Source organism: Arvicanthis niloticus, chromosome 1 (genome assembly GCF_011762505.2).
Source record: "Arvicanthis niloticus isolate mArvNil1 chromosome 1, mArvNil1.pat.X, whole genome shotgun sequence".
NCBI lineage: Eukaryota > Metazoa > Chordata > Mammalia > Rodentia > Muridae > Arvicanthis > Arvicanthis niloticus.
This window is the reverse complement of record NC_047658.1, coordinates 145,047,174-145,069,710: the sequence shown is the minus strand read 5'-3', so window position 1 is coordinate 145,069,710 and position 22,537 is coordinate 145,047,174. Positions and strand designations below refer to the sequence as shown.

Below are 22,537 nucleotides of genomic sequence, written 5' to 3'. Positions count from 1 at the left end.
AATTGTCAAAGACAAAAGGTGAATACAACTCAAATGTCCACCGACAGATAAAGCAAATCTGATATACCCCATGTAATAGAATATTATTCAACATTCAAAAGGAAATTTTTGACCAAAGTTACAACATGGACAAATCTTAATAACTTTATGCAAATGAAATAAATCCAACACAATGGACAAAATTATATGGTTTCACTTGTTAGAGGGGCCTAGCAAATAGGATTCATAGTGATGGGATGGATAATCGTGGTTGCCAGGGCGTGGGATGGGGGAGAGTGCTTAGCAGGCATGGTTTCAGTTTAGGTAGACGAGAGTTCTGTGGATAGACAGCAGTGATAATGTAAATAAATATTATGGAGCTCTGTATTCAAAATGGTGAAAATTGTAACCATCATAGGAATGTCTATTTTTTTAGTTCTGTAACTACTTAATGAGTTAATTTTTTTGAGACAGGGTCTCATATAGCTCAGATTGCCCTTGAACTCTCTATGTAGCCAAGAGCTTCTGGTCCTTTCCCCTCAATATACTTTTGGTTTATGCGGTGCTGGGAATCAAACCCAGGGCTTTTTCCATGTTACTTGGTGTCAAGAATTCCACCAACTAAACTACATTTCCACCCGACCCCACACACCAACTATCCTTAAAAAGGTAATCCCAGCACTCGGGAGGCAGAGGCAGGCGGATTTCTGAGTTCGAGGCCAGCCTGGTCTACAGAGTGAGTTCCAGGACAGCCAGGGCTACACAGAGAAACCCTGTCTCGAAAAACAAAAAACAAAAAACAACAACAACAAAAAAAAACCAAAACAACAACAACAAAAAAAAGGTAAAAATTAGCAGAGAAAACCCTTCTGAGAGTATATAGGAGTCATCTAATAAGCCAGCAGTGTAGCCAGGCAGGGGCTACACACCTGCATTCCCCATATGAGAGTCTGAGGCAGGAGGATGGGGCATCACAGAACACCCTGGGCTACACCGGGAGACTCTATCTCAAAACAATACAAAACGAACATCAGCAAAAGGCTTCACAGAAGCCTAGAGCCATAGCTTAGGTTAACTTGCATCTATGTTCCCACCAAAACACCTGAGCTATGCTCCTTAGCACCAGCCTTGGCCACCCTTCAGTTCTGGCTCCTAATTACAGAGAAGAGAAAAACATTCTGGGTTTAGGAGACACTGAGACAGACTGTCCTTTTGAATAAGATTTATTCAGAAGGTAATTAACACTATAGACAGACAGACAGACATAATGGGGAATCTGAGGAGACTTTAGGCCCACGTGGCATAGTGGGGTGGTAGTGTCCCTTCTCAGAAGGAGAGAGGGTGGGTCTATGCTGTGTGATTGATGGATCCTTTGTACAGTGCTGGCCGCTGGGCTGTCTCTGATTGCTGGGTGACAAATGGGACTGAGGAGAGGATATTAACCTGGGACCTGTGTGAAAACCAGCAGTGAGGGAGGGGAGAGACTCGTCTATGGATGAGCATGACCTGGGCAACAACCTGAGCTGGCTTGGGATCTAACCATGTGAGTGAGCATCAAAGATAGAAACGCTAAGAGGGGAAAGGAAACCTGGTTTAGTGCCGCCCAAGCTCTTCAGTGTTTTGTAGCTAAATATTACCAGTAGTACAAAATGTGAACTCGGGGCTCTACAGTTTACTCTCTGGAGGCAGAGTGTACAGCACTTAGAAGATTTTAGAAGTTTCTTTGAAGTCCTGTGGTTCGTCTGAAATATTTGTTAGGTCTCCTTTCTAGTCCCTGATATATTTATCTTCATCCCGTTTTGTTTTGTTTTGTTTAAATGTAGCAGATCTGACTAATGTCTAAGTGTTTACACTGAACAACAGAGATGGAGTGGGAACCGGAAGAGACAGGACCCCCGACCTCTCAAGGGTGGGAAGAGAGAGGATGGAGGCATGCAAACACCTGCCTTGGCATTTCCTACTATCATGCAGACTACGGGATCCAGACTCAAGCTCTCTGCTCCCAGTTTGACAAACTGGCCTGGGAGACAGGGAGCGGGGCGGGGTGGGGGTGGGGGAGGAGTATAGGGTTGGGGAACAGTAGCTTATTCCCCTAGTTCTTCTGGCCTCCATGTCTTCAGCAATGAGTTGGAGGGCTGCCCCACCCCCACCCACCCCCCTCTGCAGACCTTATTGCTCTGTTTCTGTGGACCTCTCCAGTCTGTTCCTGGAAGCAGTGGGAACTGAGAAGCATGGCTCCTACGCACATACTTTATTTCTAACACCACGGAAACCTTTACTTTCCTCTGAGAACTTATCTATGCTTGGAGACTGGGCATGCCCGGAGATGATCCACGTTAACCTCAGATTTGTTATGGTGTTAGATATCTGGGTTCCTCTCCGCTCTCCTTTTAATTATTAACGTTTATGAAATGCTCCAAATATGCCACGCACAATTAGGTGCATTGGTTCACTGACCCCGGGGAATTGACCAGGCAGTTCAGCAGTTCAGTAACCGGTAAAAAGCAAGGCTCTGGAGTCCTGTTTGTCTGTCCCACTTACCAGCCCTGTGGCTTCAGGAGAGTGATGACCCCCATCTGAGCCTTCCCTCTCCTGTTCCTGTTTTCTACTATATAAAATAGAAGAAGAAAACTATTTAGCTGCTAGGAAGAGGAGAGGATTCATTACGAACATCAGATGCAAGCGCTCTTTTTCTTTAAAGTGTGTGTTTTATCTTCAACTTACAGATGAGAAAAATGAAGCTTAGAGATGGCAACTGATTTGCTTACACATTAAAAGGGAGGGGAGAGATAGGATTAGAATTCAAGACTTCAGACACCTCAGTGGGTGGTCTGAACAATTTCACCCTGCTTCTCAGGCAGAGCATTCAATTAACAGGATTTCAAGCTTCTGAGAGCGCCTCATTAGAGTAACTTCTTTCACCTGATTTTTTGGCTTTAACTCTGAGACCACTGAGCTGGCCCCATCCTTTGCCAGCTATTGCTACAATAGTGATACTCTGTGGTTTGCATTAGGGTTGCGGTATCTCTGAGAAACCTCACTCTTCTGGAAATGAAGAAAAACAATTTTATAACGATATCAACAAAATCCATAATTATATATAAGTCATTTATCAACGGTTTCTTGTTTCTAATTTACTTATCTATTCACTATATTGTCAGCCAAGTATGGACCACCAAGATCCACCACCCACCCAGGAAATATTGTGCCTTTAGCCTATAAATCAAGTTTCCAAAGCCTTTTGAAATCCACCATTTGACAGTGTCGTTTCAACTACTGCCGTAATGCCACACTGGTGTCAAAATTTTTCCTTAATGCTTCTACATATCTCATAGTATTATGTTCTATAAATATTTTAGTTAAAAACAAACAAAGCTCACACAGTGAGCTCAAAGGAAGCTCACACACTAAGCATGCTCACGTCAACACGACCCATGTCAAGAAACAGAGAACAGTTCTCAAAACGTCCACCCCGTGGGTCTCTCTTCACTATACCCTCCAAAGATAAGCTCTCCAGACTTCTAGACTATACCTTAGTCCTGCTTATCTAAACTTCAAGTGTTTTATGTAGTTTTCACTTGCTATGCTTTGAGAATATGCCCTCAGAAGTTCATATTGTGTTATGTCTGATTCCCCAACCCCCATGGCTGTAGCCATTTTACTCCATGCCTGCCAGCTATTTTATATTGTTGCTGTAACATGCCTGCCAGTCACTGACACAGAGAAGTGACTTGACTCAAGGACACGCTGACCCCTGCACACCCTGTTTTGTTCTGATTGCTCTGTGTGTACAGTATGAGGTTTGATAATTTTAAGACGTTCCCCAAAGCTTTATGTAGGACCCATCAAATCAAAGGTCAATATGAACTGTTATGTCTAAAATATCTTGAGTGAGAGCTAACCACAGGGCAGCCCTTCCTGCATCTATGTATGATGTATCACTGTGGGTTTTGTGGCTGACACTGAAGAATACTACTAATAAGCCAAAATGTTGTGGCTATAATACTTAAGCTCTGTTATCTGAATGATCTAAAATTCCCATTCACCGCCCATCCACCACCACCCTTACCTTACTCAGGACCAATCAGCTTAAAGGTCAGCTGATAATCCTTTGCCTAGTAAGCCAATTGCTCCCCTCCTTGTTCTTTAAATTTTTGAACCTGGTTTTCCCTACAAAAAGCCTTCCCTGAGAGCAGACTAGTGCCACCATTAGGTTTTTCCCTCTTGTGGACCTAGACATCCAGTATTATGGTGTGCATTCAATAAACTTTTCTTGCTTAACTGAGATTGGTGTACGCCGGTTGGTGTGGCAATTTCCCGAGCCCCAGCCATTGGAAGTGTAATTCTCAATGTTGCAGTGTTGAGAGATGGGACCTTTAAGAAATGAGCTGGTCTGTAGTTAACCAGCTGGGTAGGTTAATGCCATTATCCTGGAGTGCATTAGTCACTGCAAGAATAGGTTCCTAAGAAAGATGAGTTAGCTGCCGTCCCCTGTGCATGTGCCTTCTTGCCCTCCTGCCTTCGGTCATGGGGTGAGGCAGCAGGAAATCCTTCCCTTTGACCTTGGACCTTTCTAAGGTCCAAGGGACCTTCAGAACTGTAAAACAAACTCTTTTCTTCAAAAAGGTATCCAGTCTTGCGCTTTCTGTTATGGCAGCACAAAATGGATGCTTTTATGTGACTCCCTTCACCAATATTTGTGGGATTTGTCTATGTAACTAGGGTTCTGTTTGGTTCACCCCGTCTGCTGTATGAGAGTATATTCTAAGCATAGTTTCTGCATCATCACTGATGTTGACATGTGTCATTAACCTATGAAGGGCACTGCCATAGTTAGAATGTGTGTGTGTGTGTGTGTGTGTGTGTGTGTGTGTATTCCACTTACCACATTTCCATTGCAAAACCTTGGAGATCCTGCGCCTGAATTCCCAAAACAGTTATCAGTCTCCATCTAGGCTGAACTCTAAAACTCACATATTTACCCACACACATGTCACTGTGTGTTTATTATGTATCAAAACCAAAGCAGATATAAAGACTAGAGGCCTTTAAGTGTTGCAGGATATTGGAATATTTGCTCACACTGTAAACGCTAAGATTGTAAACTGGACAAATCTTGTGGTGTGGCTCTGCCCTAGCACACACCTTTAACCCAAGAGCTAAATAAAGTCAACCCTAGGGCAAGAGGTGGAGCAAGTAACCAGCCAGCAGGGAGTGAATATAAGAAAACCCTTCTGGGATGTTAGGCAGAGTAGAATCAGCTGGGAGCTTTCTCTGCTTCTCTGAGCTAGCAGGTTTTCACCCCAGAATCTGTCTCCTGAGTCTTTTTTGGTAAAATTGAATGGCTTGGGATTTTTTTTGTTGTTGTTTATAAAACATTTAAGGATTTCACAGATGAGTTAGAAGGGCAGAAAGATAAATAAATAATGACAATGTACTTTAATGCTTGAGATAACTAGGAGTTTGTTAAAATTACATAAATAGTATAATCCTTTAAACATTCAATTTCTAACAAAAAATGTGAGACTGTACCAGGGACCACTGTTCTGGAGTTCTCAGAAGTGCCCTCATGCAGCCTTCACACAGATTAAAGAGTCACTCAAAGACTCTCAGTGTTCAGTCAGTTGACAAGATTCTTTTAGGCATCAAAGAAACGTCAATACTGTTTCCCAGAGTCTTTCCTTCCTGTGTGTTCCATTTAAATGCTGTCAGTGCTTTTAATTTCTTATTGTCTCTCAGCTCTCCATCCTCTAGGCTTTAGTTATCTCATAACGCCTACATCTTATTTCTACCCAGTTCTCTCCTAGAATCATATGTGAGTACCTCGATGTTAAGTATCTATCAAATACACTAGCAGAGCCAATCAACAGGTTTATAATAGTGGGAAGCCAGGCTGACGCTACCATTATTGATCATTCAGGCTGGGAGCCATTTTAAACCCTTCTTCCTCCTACATGTCTAGATCTTTCTGATATGATACTCATTTTTCATACTGCTTTGTCTTGTAAAGCACGCCTTAGGATATGATTCTGATTTTCCTGATTCTTAGCTTAAATACAATAATACATTGCTGGCTAGTGTTCTATCAACCTGACACAAACTATAGCCATCTGAGAGGAGGAATCTCAAATGAGAAAATTTCTTTATAAGATTAGGCTGTAGAAAGTCCTGTAGGGCATTTTCTTAATCAGTGATGGGAAAAGTCCACCATAGGTGGTGACATCTCTGGGCTGGTGGTTCTGGGTTCTATAAAAAAGCAGGCAGAGAGCAAACTATGAAGAGCAACCAGCACGCCGCACCCCCTCTACAGCCTCTGAGTCAGCTCGTGCTTCCATGTTCCTGTCTTGCCCGAAGTCCTGTCTTGACTTCCTTCAGTGATGAATCGTATGGAAGGGTAAGCTGAATAAACTATTTCTTTCCAAGTTGCTTTGGATCGTGGTGTTTCATCACAGCAATAATAACCCTGACAAATGCCATCCATGTTCACCATTACCCATCGTAGTCTTTCCCAGGGGCATCCTCTAACTGTTGTCATGAACTATGGTTTGCCCACTTTCGCAGTGTGCTGTAGGCTAGCATTCTGTATACGCATTCACTTCCCGTGGATGGAGTGAACAGAAACTTAGAACTGGTAACAAGATTTTGTCCACAATCCAGATTCTTGCCAACCTCTCTGGTCTCATCTCCAGTATCCTGTTACCAGGATTGCCATTTCCTCTGGACAAGCCCTGGACAAGCCTTTCTCGTTGCACAGGGGCCAAGCTCTTCCACCAATCTTTACATATCTTTTGAATTTTTTTTTTTAACTCAAGTTTAGCCTTCTTGGGTAGATTCTTTGGGTTTTTAGGGTGGACTTGGCTAGTCAAGCCAGTGTGACTCATCATTCAACTCTAGTATATACTTTCCCCTCTATTATGTCTCCTCTGTAACAAACACATAATCTACTCTATTATGTGTTCCCTGTGTTACTCATAATCTCCTCTATTATGTGATTTCACTATAACTTATAATCTACTTCTATTATGTTGCCATCACACTGGAGAACATCTCTTGATTTATATGTTTACTTCCTTTGCTAGTTTATAAGTAGCTGGAGGCTTATTCTCTCTGTTTTCTCACTCTCTGGTACAAAGGAGGCATAAGGAAAGGCTCAGTGAACCAAGCCCAATACAATAATTTACAGCGGGAATGGGCTAGGTCATGCTGCTGTGACAAATGACTTAGCAGAAAAGTTTATGTTTTGTTCAGACTGGTGTCAGTCTGTCTGATGAAGGTTACTTATCAATACATGGGTCTGTGGTCACTCTGAAGAACTGTGTGCTCATGTGCACATTCTTTTTAAAAATGTATGCTCTAATACATTATAACCTAAACCAAATTTGTTCTTAACAAAATGCAATTATAATTTAGTGGAATTAATTGCTTTCACAGTTATAGTATACAATCACCACTATGTAGGGCCAGAAAACCTTTGTAACCCCAGATGGAAATACCCTTCTTACTGCGCAGTCACACCCACTCCTACTTCCCCTAGCACCTGGCAGCTAGCAATCTGCTTTTCCTCTTCCAAGGACTTTATATGAACAGACATACACATTAATGTCCTTCTGTGTCTAACTTCTTCACTAGTGCAATGTCAACTTTCATTTATGTTGTGGTATATAGCTGTACTTCATTCTTATTTATGGCTAAATAGTACCTCATTTTATATACATTATTTTATTTATCCATTAATTGGCTTATAGATCATAGTCTTTCTGTACTTGGCTATGGCAGCTGAGCTGCTATGGATACTTGTGTTGTAGTGAATGCGTATTTTCTCTTTCAGGTGTACACCCCAGAGCAGAATTGCTGGCTTCCATGACAATTCCTTTATGGAGACATACATAGTCTCAATCTACCCAGGCTGGCCTGGCATTTCCAGTGATCTGCCTGCCTCTGCCTCCCAAGTGCTGGGATTAAAGGCGTGTGCCACCACACCCAGCTTCACATTTAATTCAATGAGGAACGAGCAAATGTTTCCCAAAGTATCTATGTCACTTTAGATCCACTCCAGCCACACACGTGTCTGTCTGTCTGTCTTACTTTCTTTATTTCTTTCTATATTTCTTTCTTTCTTTCTTTCTCTTTATTTTTCTTTCTTTCTTCCCTTTTCTCCTCCTCCTCCTCTTCTTTCTCCTCATCCTTTTCATCCTCTTCATCCTCTTCATCCTCTTCTTCCTCTTCTTCCTCCTCTTCCTCCTCTTCCTCCTCTTCCTCCTCTTCCTCCTCCTCCTCCTCCTCCTCCTCCTCCTCCTCCTCCTCCTCCTCCTCCTCCTCCTCCTCCTCCTCCTCCTCCTCCTCCTCCTCCTCCTCTTCTTCTTCTTCTTCTTCTTCTTCTTCTTCTTCTTCTTCTTCTATTTATTTACTTTACATTAGTTTAAATCCAGGATAGGTACAGCGTCACACAGATTCTGTATCCAATGGCCTTTGCAGGAAGGTTGCTTCTGAATTTGGCACAAACCATACCTCTGTTTCCATGGGTTTCCAAGTTACTGTCTCCAGATCACTCTGGTTTTGTTTGGTTTGCCTCCAGGAGTCACTGTATTATTTTTTGCTTTGTACACATAAGCATATCTCTTGCCTAAGTAGAACTCAGTTTCATCTCAGGCATAAACGCCTTCAATTTAAGAGCCGTGTGGTCTCTTTAGTTCTTGTAGCCAGCAAAAATGGCCTTGCACCACAGCCTTCCAGACAAACTTGGGTTTTTTTTGTTTTTGTGTTTTGTTTTGTTTTTAGAAGTCCTGTTCCCAGCAGGCCTCCACAGGCACCAAGATGGAGGAAAGACATTTCTGTTTTTCTACAGCTTCGTCATCACTTGTCATTTTCCACAAAGAAATTAGTGTCAGGCTGGAGAGATGGCTCAGTGATTAAGAGATGGCTGCTCTTCCAGGGGTCCTGAGTTCAATTCCCAGCAACCACATGGTGGCTCACAAACATCTATAAATTTGGCATGCAAGTGTACATGCAGATCGAACACTCATATACAAACAAGAGAAAGAAAGGAAGAAAACAATTAGTGATACTATTATTAGAATTTATGTGTGCTCTTTTTTTGATTTGTTTTTTTCTCTTTCTCTCTCTCTCTCTCTCTCTCTCTCTCTCTCTCTCTCTCTCTCTCTCTTTTTGTTTGTTTGTTTTTCGAGACAGGGTTTCTCTGTGTAGCCCTGGCTGTCCTGGAACTCACTCTGTAGACCAGGCTGGCCTCGAACTCAGAAATCCGCCTGCCTCTGCCTCCCAAGTGCTGGGATTAAAGGCGTGCACCACCACCGCCCGGCTTATGTGTGCTCTTAATACATTCCTACCACTCCTCATGTTTTAGTAGCTAAAGCAAGTCATGTGATTACAGGAATTGTTGAGACAGGTGGGAGATATAGTCCTGTCACATATGGAGGGAAGGGAGGCTAGATATGTGTAAGGAGCCCCAGTGACAGCCGCAAAATTGCTATCCAGGGAGTGCCATCAATATGGCTCATTGCTTCTCTGCAAGTCCATGAGCGCAAACCAGTGTACTGGCTCTTACTTCAGTACTACAAAGTTTCCAGAAGTGAATGAGCAGAAAATCACCGAATGGGCTGCAGTTGTGAATGGAAGGACATGGGAAGGGAAGAAAGAAAAGCAGTAACAAACTTAAACTGTCAGCTAGATGTGGGAGTATTCCTTTCTACCCTCAGCACTCAGAAATCTGAGGCAGGGGGATCAAGAGTGCTGGGCTAGCCTATGGGCTAACTCTATTAAGACCCTGTCTCAAAAACAAAATATAACCAGAGAGGTAGTTGGGTAAGTAAAAATATTTGCCAGGAAAGCCTGATGACCTAAGTTTGGTCCCCAAAGTTCACATGAAACTGCTGGTGTGTTAACATCTAGCTGCAATCCTGCCACCTTGCTGCTATGGAAGGTAGAGACAGGAGACTTGCCCAAAAGCTCAGAGGCAGCTAGCCTAGAGTACAACACAGTGAAGAGGAGAAGCAAGAGAGACCTCGAGCAGAGTAGAATAAAACCAGGTCTGAAAGTTGTCCTCTGACCTTCAAACAGCATGTTGTTGCGCGCGGGCGTGATCGCACAGACACACACACACACACACACACAAATTTTTCTAATTAAAAGCAAACACAGAACAGCCAGTGACAATATATTTATAAGTAACTGCAGCAATACATTTTGTTAGATAGATTAACTGAATAAACGTTTTCTGATGAAATTACAAAATCAACTTTTAGAATATGGGAATAAAAATCTTCATGGGAAGGTTTTTTTTTTTTTTTTTTTTTTTATCAAAAGGGAACATTTCATGTAAACAAGCTTCCTGTTACCCAGCAACCCTCCTCTGAGTTTCCCCCTAATGGGGTAATTGCTGTTGGCAGCTGGTACAACCTTGAAATGATCCGTTTGTTTTCCTTGCTCCCTGAAGTGTAGAGGTCATCGCAGACAATAAATAATTCGGAGGCCGCTCATTATTTTCTGGAGTATGATAACATAGTCGAATTGCCAGAAATGTTCTTTTTAGCCCTCTTGACATCGACCCTGTGAACAACGTTGTATCATACCAAATGTACATTTCAAAGCCTAAAGATATTTACAGGTTGGAAATAAAAGTAACCTCCATGGGGATGGGAGGGCAGATAATCATTGTGTACTTTACCCACGGTGTAGCTAATAATAACCAATAAAGAAACATTCATTATTGATATGAGTTTGAAGCTCGGCTCCACTGATACTAGCTGCATATTGTAGACACTTGTTCATTTAGAACAAGTGAGGGTTAAATTAGCGTGTGTGCACATACATATGACATGCATGTATATATAGCTTAAAACAACACGTGGTGCATAGTGAACCACACATATGACTTTGATGGGGTCTAGATCTCTTTTTTCTATTGAAAGATAACTGTCTTTTCCACTCCCTTGACTAGAAATATCCTGCCCTGTGCCTCTGTAATGCCCTCCCCAGGTCTAGACAGCATTGAAAGGGAATTAAAAGTTTTTGCTTAATGGCCTGTGTCCCTCACTAGCTAGCCGTCTGGGGCAGGTAGAGGCTTGGTTGGACTTTCAGCAAATCCTGGTGTTAGATGACTTGCTTGTCTGTGCTCTGAGACTGTACAAGTGAATGTGGAGGGGCAAGTGATTTTCTGAGATTTCCCAGGACTCTGCAGAGGTTTGGGGGAGAAAAACTGCTGAGTCATAGCATGCCTGCTAAATATCAGATCATCTTAACTGGCCTGGCGACTCATAGTCTCACTGCTTGGGCATGTAGCTGCTACGGGCTGCCCCACTAGGAAGCAAACAAACACAACCATTCATTGTAGGATCTTTCAACTCTGTCAAGCAAAGAAATTCACTTGAGCTAGTGTCAGAAAGAAAAGCGGTAAGGATGGGTTCAGGAATACACAGAATGTACCTCAAAATCCTAGAGCAGGAACACAGCTGGGTGTCTGAGGAAATGTCCTAACAAGTAAGGTGACCTTGGACTCTTCTTAGGTCCATACATCCCTGAACACTTAGCTCTCCCTGAGTCTTCAGGCTGGCTCTCTTACCCCACCCCCACCTCTCTGTCTCTCACCACCCCCTGCGTGTGTGTGTGTGTGTGTGTGTGTGTGTGTGTGTGTGTGTGTGTGTGTGATATGAGAGAGAGAGAGAGCTCAGTTCCATCTGCACCCTGAGAATTACTAATTTGGTAGCCATCAGACCTAACTTCCAGGAGTGAATCTGATTGGTCCAAATGGGGCCAGATGTCTCTATTGATCTAATTTATAACCTCTAATTGTTTGTTACAAGCATGGTTGTTGAGTTATCAATTCACTCTGAATAGGGCCACTGTGGAATAAGGCAGCCACTCTATGCAAAAGGCTCATGTGGTGTAGACCTGGTCCCCAGCTGGTGGTTCCAATCACTGGAAGCTAATTATATCCTGAGGACTGAGGAACAATCTTTAATTAATTCACAGATTCATAATTTTGTGACCTCATAAGGAGGAAACGCATCATCAGGGATATGCCTTTGAGAAAGTACCTTATCTCTTGCCCCTTCTTGTCTCTGTGTCCTGGCTTCCCCCTGGCTGCCATGAGGTGACAGCACTGTTCTACCACACACATCTGCCATGGTATTCTGTCTCATAGGCAGCCCCCAGCCTGCCAGTGAAGCTACCTGACCATAAGCCAAAAGAAAGCTTTGCTCCTTTAAAATGGGTTGTCACAGCAGTGAAACACTAGTATGGGCATATAAACAGCATAGCTCATGACAGTCTCTAAAGCTATGAAAGCTCAGTTGATGTCTGTAACATGAAGTCATTCTTATCAGTCCTAGATACAGCCATCAGTGGGAAGTAGTGTCTAAGGTAAGTACTACTTGAAGAACTTTCTACAGCACCACAAAAGAACTCTCTCAACTTCTCAGGCAGCCCCCTGCTTTGCTCACCTGGCATCTGTGGACAGTTTGTTTGTAACAAAGGTTATCTTCTGCATGTGCTAAGATTGTAACCACTCAAACAAGATGCTCTGGACCAAGTGCTTGCCCAGAGGTGGCACTTCCATGCATGAGCTGACACCAACTTCTGCTTGGGTTCTCCAAAATCAGTGAACCCAGTTTTCAAAATCTTGAGTATGACTGCTCATGAAAGCTTGCTCGTCCCAAGTACTGTAAATATCACTATTCTTTGGAGACTAAATCTTTGGTTATTAAAGTTCACAAACTAACCACTGGTTTAAGTAGATTTTGAGAGCTGTTCCCTTAAGGAAATTAAAAACATACAAACTAGAAGCCTTTGGGTAGAATTTTATTTTAACAAACTGCACAATTCCCTAAAAACAAGATGATATTAAATTTTTTTCAGATCTTAGCTTGACACACAAACGCAGGCAGAAAGACTATGAAAACAGTGGACATGCTTCTTTCTGGTTTAGGTGGGAGCCACTGAATCTTGGTCAATCATGATTCCCTGAGTCCTCAGGGTTGCACAGAAGTTTGGCTATCTAGCATTTGGGGTGGGGATGAGGAGTGGAGGTACTCATTTTTCTGAAAGTTTTGTAATCTATCTCTCTGTCTCTCTCTCTCTCTGTTAGAACTGAATAGTATTCCAATTTATGTGTATGCCAGGTTTTTTGTTTGTTTGTTTGTTTTGTTTGTTTTGTTTTTTTCCAAGACAGGGTTTCTCTGTATAGCCCTGGCCATCCTAGAACTCACTCTGTAGACCTGGCTGGCCTCGAACTCAGAAATTGGCCTGCCTCTGCCTCCCAAGTGCTGGGATTAAAGGCGTGCGCCACCACTGCCCGGCGCCAGGTTTTCATTATCTGCTCAACATAGATGTTGGTGAATATCTAGGTTGTTTCCATATTCCCCTGTAGTGAATAGAGAAGCAAACATGAATGTGCAGTTACTGCTGCAGTGGGGTACAGAGTTCTCTGGATTTATCACAAGAATGGCATAGCTGGGTCATGTGGCATTTCTATTTTTAATTTTTTTTTTTGAGAAATCTCTAAATTGATTTCTGTAATGCCTGTTTTAATTTGTATCCCAGTCAGCAGGGAATAAAGGTTCCTTTTTCTCCACATCCACTCCAATATTTGTTGTCAGATTTCTTAATGACATCCATCCTCACTGGGGGTGAGGTGGTATCTCAAAGGAATTTTAATTAGCATTCCCCTGATGACTAGGGGTGTTGAATACTTTTAAAGAGTAGTTCTTGGCATATATGTTTCTTTTTTCTTTTTAGAAAACTGTCTATTCCATTCATTTGCTCATTTGTTGATTGACACTTTGTTTTACTTCCTTATTTAATTTCTGCAATTCTTTGTAAATTCTAAATTTTTAGCCCCTTGTTTGAAATATAGCTGATAAAGAGTTTTCTCTCACTCTGTGGACCATCTGTGTGCTAGTCTGATAGTTCCCTTTATTGTGCATGTGTAGACACTCTTATAGAGATTACTCTGAAACATACACTCTAAAAAAAAACAAGAAAAATAGATTTCTAAATGCATATATCATCTACAAAATTAAAGGCAGAAGATAGAAGTGATTTAAATAGTCCATTATAAGCAATGAACTAGAAGCTATAATTAAAACCCTCCCCCAAGAGAAAAGAAAAGCCTAGGACCAGATGGGTTCACTGCTGAGTTTTAGCAAACTTTCAAGGAAGACCCTATACCAATTCTTCTTAAATTATTCCACAAAATAGAAAATAAGGAACATTACCAAATTCATCTTATGAAGTCACTCTTATCCTGATACCAGAATTAATCTACAGATTTAATGTGATATTTATCAAAATGCTACTGTTAAATTTTAAAGATTTAGGAAAAAAAATCCAAGAATTTATGTGGAATCACAAAAGACCAGAAATAGTCAAACTATATACAGCAGCGGGAAATACTCAAATACCCAAGCTCAAACTATACCAAAGAACTATAGTGATAAAGACAGCTTTGGTACTGGCATGAAAACAGAGTGGTAGACCAGGGGGGTTGGCTAGAGGACCAAGAAGTTACCTGACATCAGAGGTTTGTTTTGGAAGATTCATTTATTTTATGTATATGAGTGTTTTGCCTGCATGTATGTATGTGTATGCTCCATGTGTGCACTTGGTTATTGCAAGATGGTTTCCTGCTACTGCTACATTGTTTGCAGTGGAACTGGTGAGGGAGGAGCTAACGTGGGAGGAGCAAAGAGATAGAAAGGGAGGAAGGGGAGGAGACAAAGGAGAGAGGAAGGAGAGAAGATGGCTGGAGATGTCCGAGTGTCTTTAGCAGTCTCAGGTAGTTATTCATATCTAGGTTAGTTAATCGGGTTAACAATTCTAATTGTGTGGGCACCTTGTTAGTTGAGCATTTCCAAATATATAAATATTGGATAGCCATTAAGTATTAAGAGTCTTCATTCTACCAGGTACCGCAGGATGGTGGGTATTATCTGGGCTCAGCCAAACATTGTGGACAGCGTGGTGGATTGGCTGATCTAGCCACCACAAAAGCTAGTGGGCTGGGCGCCAGGGCCGTTGCTTCTGGCCGGTCTGAGCCGTCAGCGGTGGGAGTACACCACTGCTCTTGGCCTCTGGCCGCATCTAGTGGGAAGCATGGCAGCTGCTTACAAACAAGCCAGACCAGGCGCCTTTTTAAATATTACCCTCAATACTTGGTGCCTTCAGAGGTCAGAAGAGGACATTGGATCCTCCAGAACTGGAGTAATGGCAGGTTGTGAGACACTGTGTGGTGCTGAGAACTCAAACCAGGTCCTCTGCAAGAGCAGCAAGCATACTTAGTAACTGAGCCATTGCTCCGCAACCTCAATTCCATCTAATTTTTGACAAAGGAGACAAAAAAAAGGGGGGGGGGGATGGGAAACAATCTAATTGTAGTGGTTTGAACCATACTTTCTACTAGGAAGTGTGGCCTTGTTGAAGTATATGTGACCTTGTTGAAGGAAGTTTGTCACTGTGGGTGTGGGCTTTGAGGTCCTATGCTCAACGTCTGTCTCCTGGCTACCTTCGGATCAAGATGTAGAACTCTCAGCTCCTTCATCTAGCTTGTCTGCCTGGGTGCTGCAATACTTCCCACCATGATGATAATGGACTGAACCTCTGAATCTATAAGCCAGTCCCTATTAAATGTTTTCCTTTATAAGAGTTGCCTTGGTCATGTCAATAAAATATGACACTATTCAACAAAAGGTGCTAGAAAAAAACTGGATATTTACTTGGAGAAAAAAAATGGAATCAGATAAATAATTTACAGAATCAATTTTAAATGAGTCAAAGACCTTAATTTAAAACATGAAAGGCTGAGGCGCTTAGATGAAAATACAGGGAATCCTTTCAAGAGCCTGAAGGTTAGGGGTTGGTGAGGACCAGACATTTTCTTCAGGGGCGTAACACTGATAAGGTGCCCACGCTCCTGTAAGTAAACTTCCATCCATGTACCTGGAAACAACTCTGCTCAACTCACAGGCCACAAAAACAGGGACAAACAGACAATGATGTGGAGCTATTTGAGAAGAGGGAGAGTTGTGAACAGAGGGGTGGTGTGATCAAATAATGTCATATACATTGAATGAAGATGTCAAGATGAAGCCTTTATTATGTCTAGCTAATATATGCTAATTAAAACACACCTTCCCCTGAAAAGGATGAGGAAATCTTTTCCTACAGAACCTGGAGAGTGATATAGGCAACAAATGGAGCCGGACAGAAAGAGAGGCCGGACAGTGCCCATCAACGTGCATCCTGTCACGTGATGCGTTTTCCTTCTTCCCTATTGGTTAGAAGCAAGTCACAAGTTTAGTTCGTAATCAAAAGCACTTCCTTTCAAGAACAGGAGTTTTCCCAAAGGACCTGTACCTTTTGAACCCCAACCTGTGGATGTGTTTAACCACCGACTGTTCACGTGTGAGTGAGTCAGCTTTCCATTTTTGAAAAAAGCAGCTTGGAAGAGGAAAGCTTTATTTTGGCTCCTGGCTTCAAAGACTTTTGTCCTTGGTTGGTTGGTACTCTTGTTTGGGGACTGTGGTGAAGCAGGACATTAATCTTCTAAACCTGAGAAGGACAAGGGAGGGAAAAGAAGAGAGAGGAGAGGAGCAGGGAGAAGGGAAGGAGAACTGGGGCTTGAGTGTGCAGGGTCAGGCTCCTAATATGGCCATGCTCCAGTGACCTACTTTCCCATCTAGGTTCCACCTCCTCCACCTCTTTCCCATTTCACCTTCAACCAAGCCTTAGGAAGACGTTCTGGCCGGGCGGTGGTGGCGCACGCCTTTAATCCCAGCATTTGGGAGGCAGAGGCAGGCGGATTTCTGAGTTCGAGGACAGCCTGGTCTACAGAGTGAGTTCCAGGACAGCCAGGGCTACACAGAGAAACCCTGTCTTGGGAAAAAAAAAAAAGACGTTCTGATCCAAAATGCAGCAGTAGGACCACACATGAACTCTATTACATTTAACTGTGACACTGAACTCTAAGAGAAATATGTAAGTCACCCTTTAATGGGATTGCCCATATGATATCCCTCTGTTCTTCAGGAGTCTACTATCCATTAGGCCAAGAACCTGCTTTCCTTCCCAAGCTTGTCCTTACTAACACCTAGTTAACTACTCGGAACAAAAGGAGCACACAATAAATACCTCTTGGGGGTTGAAAAAGCCCATTGATAAAGTCCAGGGGATCTAAACTCTGTGCCACATAAGAAATAATGACAGTAAATTGAAGTTTAACCTGAGAAGACTCACTGGCCAATGACCTCTTCAAGCATCTGTTGTACTGAGATGTTCACTATCAACTGGTGGTAGATCTTATCTGACTATAAAGAACAACTCTGTAACAGTGTGGAACATTTTTACAGTGTCATGGAGTGCTTGAATGGGGCATAAGCGGTTTAGTGCTCATTGAAAGATCATTTGTTGGGAACATTGCCAGAAATGACGAATACATTGGACAAGGTTGTAAGATTGCATGACTTTTATGGAGCTCTGAGATGAGGTGATTCTGTGACTTTCAGTGGGTGCTATTTTCTCAGTTTCAATGCATCAAAACAAAGTGTGATGGGCGTTTGGCACTAAGCAAGCATGTTTTATCCCCGTTGGGGTCAGATAAGAGGATGAGGCTCAGGGGAGGCGGCAGATGTGGCCTCAGAAAGGAAGTGGATGCAGAGAAGCAGCTGCAGGCGGGGAGTGGGGTGAACTCTGTATGCTGCCAAGTGTTCCTGTCATCTACTTTCTCTGCAGTTCGGTTTTATGGGCCAATAAAGCTCTTTGGCTTGCAGGAATTCAAATTAAGTTTCTGTTACTTGCAGTCAAACCAGTCCTGACTTCTCCATTCCTGTAGGTGATACTCCCAACTATTTTCTGTGGAACCTCCCAGACTTCTCCTTCTCTCTGGAGCCCCAACAACTTCATCCTACGGATTTGTCTTTCACCCAGGTATGATGCTGAACTTTCAAAGTACAAACAAGTCACTTGCTCAGGAACCCCTAATAAGATACACACACACACACACACACACACACACACACACACACACACACAGACACCTACCTTACCTTACCTTACCTTACCTTACCTTACCTTACCTTACCTTATTGTCTCCTATTTTGTATCTTGTTTTTAATTGTTTGCTTGTTCTTGAAGCAGAGCCTTGTTAGGTAACCATGATTGTCCTAGAATTCACTGTCTAGACCAGGCTGGTCTCAAACTCACAGAGTTCCACCTGTCTCTGCCTTCTGAGTACTGGGATTAGACACATGCGCTGCCACCTTGCCCAGTTTATGTCTTGTTTCTATAATTTTGTTTTGTTGTTTTGAGACAGGCTTTCTCTGTGTAGCCCTGACTGTCCTGGAACTCACTTTGTAAACCAGGCTGGCCTTGAACCCACAGAGACCGACCCACCTCTGCCTCCCGAGGGCTGAGCTTATAAAAGGCTGATCTACTACTTCCTACCTTATTTTTATAATTCTAACGAGCTTTCTGAATATGCAGAGGGTGGCTTACATAGCTAACATACCTCAGATTACTGGTTCTATACAAGACTACATACACATCCATACATTCAGGCCACTGGGTTTCTGCTTTTGTGTCAGGAATCATCCTTAGCTCCGGAAATAAAATGAAGGCGTCTACTCTTTGTAAACTTACACTCTAATGAAATTAAAACAGAAAATAAGTTATCATAAATAGCTATATCTCAAAATATAATATCATTATTCAGCTATAATGATAACCACATACAAAGGCATAAATCTAACCCATAACTAAAGCATGAAGTACCCTGTAGTATGCATAGTGGTGATCAGAGTGTGGGGGAAAACTCAAGAGTGCAGATTGAAAATGTTACCATGTTACAGGTGCCCCCAAATACATATCAACTGACCCTTTCTCTTCAGATATTGATTTATATTACTTTATCAACTTTTCAAATTTATTTGAAGCTTAACCTGTCTTTTAATAACACCTGCAGAGCTGGGCAGTGGTGCCGCACGCCTTTAATCCCAGCACTTGGGAGGCAGAGGCAGGCGGATTTCTGAGTTCGAGGCCAGCCTGGTCTACCGAGTGAGGTCCAGGACAGCCAAGGCTATACAGAGAAACCCTGTCTCAAAAAAAAAAAAAAAAAAAAAAAAAAAACGCCCGCAGAATCTGTTAATTTTCAAAGGTTTCCTTATTTTAATTATCTTGAAGCTATACTTAATTGTTTCTTTGATATTTTATTAAATATAACCTAGAAGTTGGCTCTAAAACCCCAAGGGACAAGAGTTGCAAACCCTAGGTCTTGTGGACCAGGATGTAGGGAAATAAGGACTGGGAAGCCTTATTTCTTTCACCAGGCAAGATTCTAGGCGTGCTGCCAAATTTTTCAACCCAAAACAGAAATTTGATTTTAAAATTCACCAGCTAATCATATTTAAAAATATCATGCACAGGTGCAATAAGATCCGTCTGGACAGAGTCTGGTCTCCAGGTCTCCCCTCTGTAATTCTTGCTTTAGGGCCCACCACACACCATCACTGCCACCCTATGCTAATTCGTCCTGCTTTTGTTGAATGTTGGCTTTAAAAGGCTGTATTTCAACAATATTACCTTTAACCTGGCTTTCGCTGCCGTGACTCATGTCTGGGCAGTCTGGCTAAATAGCTTAACCAACCTGTTTTCAATGAAAACAGTTTGTATTCCTTGATCCAAGTTTCCTTTCACGGATCAAAGAACCATCAGTCTGAAGAGAGCTCGTAGAAGAGCTGAGAGCATCCCCTGATGTAGCCTACCTCCTTCTTTGGCATCCTTAGAGAGGGTGGTTCAGGTTCACATAGCTATAGGCTGCAGCTCGCTGTCCATCACTGATGGGTCCATCCATAGACAGGGGACATCCTGTAACATTTTCAGGTCACCCAAGCTTATTCTTCTGAACAGCACAAAACAAGGTGGTCCTGTGAAAATTATACAGAAAGTAATATAACCTAGAAGATGGCTCTAAAACAAGGGTTGTAAACTCAGGTCTCTGTGGGCCAGGATGTGGGGAAATAAGGAGCCAGAAGTCTTATTTATTTTACCAGGCAGTTGCCAAGCCTGGTAAGAGGCTACAATGAGGGCTTAGTGTGTAATGGGTCAGAAGTCCAGTTAAGGAAGATGGAAAAGTTCTAGAATTGGATAGTGAAAGTACTTCATGCTAAAGAACTATTCACTTAACAAGGCTAAAATGTTGAATTTTATGTCATGTGTATTTTACCACAATAAAACCAAACCAAAACAAAAAAACAAATGGCTTTATAAATAAAAAACTGTCTTCTGTTCCTGTGATTGCTATTTCAGAATTCGATGAAATCTACTTTATCTAAGACTTGTCTTGTTAAAATGTCAACACTTACAAATGAAGTGTGTGTGTATCTCATATAACCCTGGTTAGTCTCAAACTAGAACTAGTAATGTAGCAGAAGCCGGCCTTGAACTTTTGAACCCTTGCATCTACCTCCCAAGAGTTGGATTAAAATTATGAATCATCAGACTTGGTTTGTATCATGCTGGGATTGTATCCCAGGACTTCATGCCTGCTAGCCAAAAGCTCTACCAACTGAGCCACACCCTTTCCCCCAGCCCCGCCCCCTCTCTTACTAGTATCCACGAGGCCCACCTTTAGGCTCCTTCAGTATTAACAACACCATGCTCATTCTACCTCAAAAGCCAACTGTTTCCTATCAGGCTCCCAACCATGGCTAACCCCTTACTGATACACGGTGTCCTACTGTCTACTTTATGGGTATCCTTAAAGGGCTGTCCTTTCTATTGAAATCTCAGCTTATAGCCTTGCTTCCATTCTATCTCTGCAGGTTCTCACAATGGCATGCTCCAATCAACACAGCCATTGCCATATTGCTTTAGAATTGGAAACGTTTGGATCCACAAGGCGTCCACAAGGCGTCTGGATTCTGATGGCAAGGCTTTCTGTTGACAGGCCTGACACAGTTTAGTTTGTGAGGTCTGATTTTCTAATCAGACACCCAGTCTCTGTCTTCTGCCTTTATCTGCTGTTATTTGTCCCAACATAGCTCACACATGGCTCACCTTTTTATCTGTCTGGGTGAAATTCCCATGGTTTTTCTTGACTGTGTACTTCACATCTTCCCTTTCCCGCTGGCTTCCAAGCCTCTACGTCTAGTAGCTTTCCTTCTCTTCCCATTTTCTTTCCTTGCATCTGCAACAAGTCACCTCTACCAACCTGCTTTGCCTTTTAGATAACATGAGGGCGGGGTTATCAGGCCTTCAGTGGGGGAGTCCACCCTCTGCTAGCCCATACTTTAGAGCAGGGAAAGTGAATGCTCTCTCCCAACCTCCAACGCCATGGTTGACCCACGGGGAAACCTGAGACCGCAGGCTTAGGCGCTGGAGCTTTAGTCAAGTGGGCTTCTGTGGCCCCATAGTCTACCCAACACAGCATTAGCATGGTGTAGAAAGTAGAACACCAGAAGCCATTCTGCCTGGTTTGACTGTCAGCACCACTGACCAGTAGGTGTATCATCTTACCAAATGCTTTACCCTTTTCTAAGGTGTGGCAGGCACATAGCCAGATAGCTGACAACAGTCATCTCCAATTTCCTTCTCCCCGACTGCCTTCTACTGTGTAAACTAGGAAAGTTAAAGACCCACTTCCCATGAGCCTTTTTAGCTAGGAATAGGCAAGTGACAGTTTCAGCCAACAGAACTAAAGCAGACTTTAGAGGGAAATATTTTAGTTTTTCTGATTAAAGCAAAAAAAAGCAAATGGACACACAAGGCCCCAGTTTCTTCCCCTGATCTTGTTTTTTGCTGAACATGATGTTTGGAACTGGAACATTACTTCACCGCCTTGAAGGAAAGCCCTAGAAAGTTCTGAGAGGCTGGCTCTGACATCTCTGACCCAGGAGCCAGTGCCAGCAGCCACTTACCTAGACCCCCCTGCTATGCTCATTATCTGAGAGACGAAGCAAAAACACAAGCCACCATTAGTCAGTCATGCTTTGCTGGTGCCTGAAGCTGAAAACATTTCTTATTCTTTCCTAGTATAAGAGATACAATATTTATTTCAAAGTGTTGTAAAGAGAAATGTAGATAATGTCGTTAATACTTGTTTAGCATTTAGGGTTCCCTAGCTACTGTTTTGAGTACTTTACATACATGGATTATTCAAACTATCTCAAAAATAAATATGATTTAAATTATTCAAACTCTCTCAAAAATAAATATGAAATAAATCTCCATTTTAAAGACAAGGAAAGAAATGAAGCCACTTACTCAGAGTTAACAACTTACGAATGACAGAACCAGTGTTTGTGTACCAGGTAGTCTGACTCCAGTCTATCCACTTACAAAGCACTTAGCCCAGAAGTACTGAGTTGGCACCCTGAAGCTGCTGGCAATACTGATGACGACGGTGATCAAGAAACATTTCCCTCTAGGGTGGCTTGAAACCACAGCACCTGTGGTTTGAAAATGTACTGTACACCTGAAGGGAAAAACCACTTGGAAAACAAGATAAGAAATTCTAGGACAGGAATCTTAAGACTAACAAGGCAGAGTTTGGGGT

General features: G+C 42.5%; 2 long non-coding RNA genes across 2 annotated transcripts in view; one reads left to right on the top strand and one right to left on the bottom strand.

Moving 5' to 3' along the window:
- The first annotated feature begins 1,334 nt into the window (after positions 1–1,334).
- The window catches only part of LOC143436146 (uncharacterized), an 87,672-nt gene continuing 66,469 nt past the window's right edge, over positions 1,335–22,537 (top strand). The window contains exons 1-2 of the long non-coding RNA XR_013106348.1: positions 1,335–1,522; positions 17,819–17,913. This is a non-coding gene — a long non-coding RNA (uncharacterized LOC143436146). The remainder of the gene's footprint in view (positions 1,523–17,818; positions 17,914–22,537) is intronic.
- Positions 10,289–21,143, bottom strand: LOC143436150 (uncharacterized). The gene is made up of 3 exons (XR_013106353.1): positions 21,040–21,143; positions 19,746–19,907; positions 10,289–10,542 (listed from the first exon to the last, which is right to left on the bottom strand). It is a non-coding gene; the product is annotated as an uncharacterized LOC143436150 (long non-coding RNA).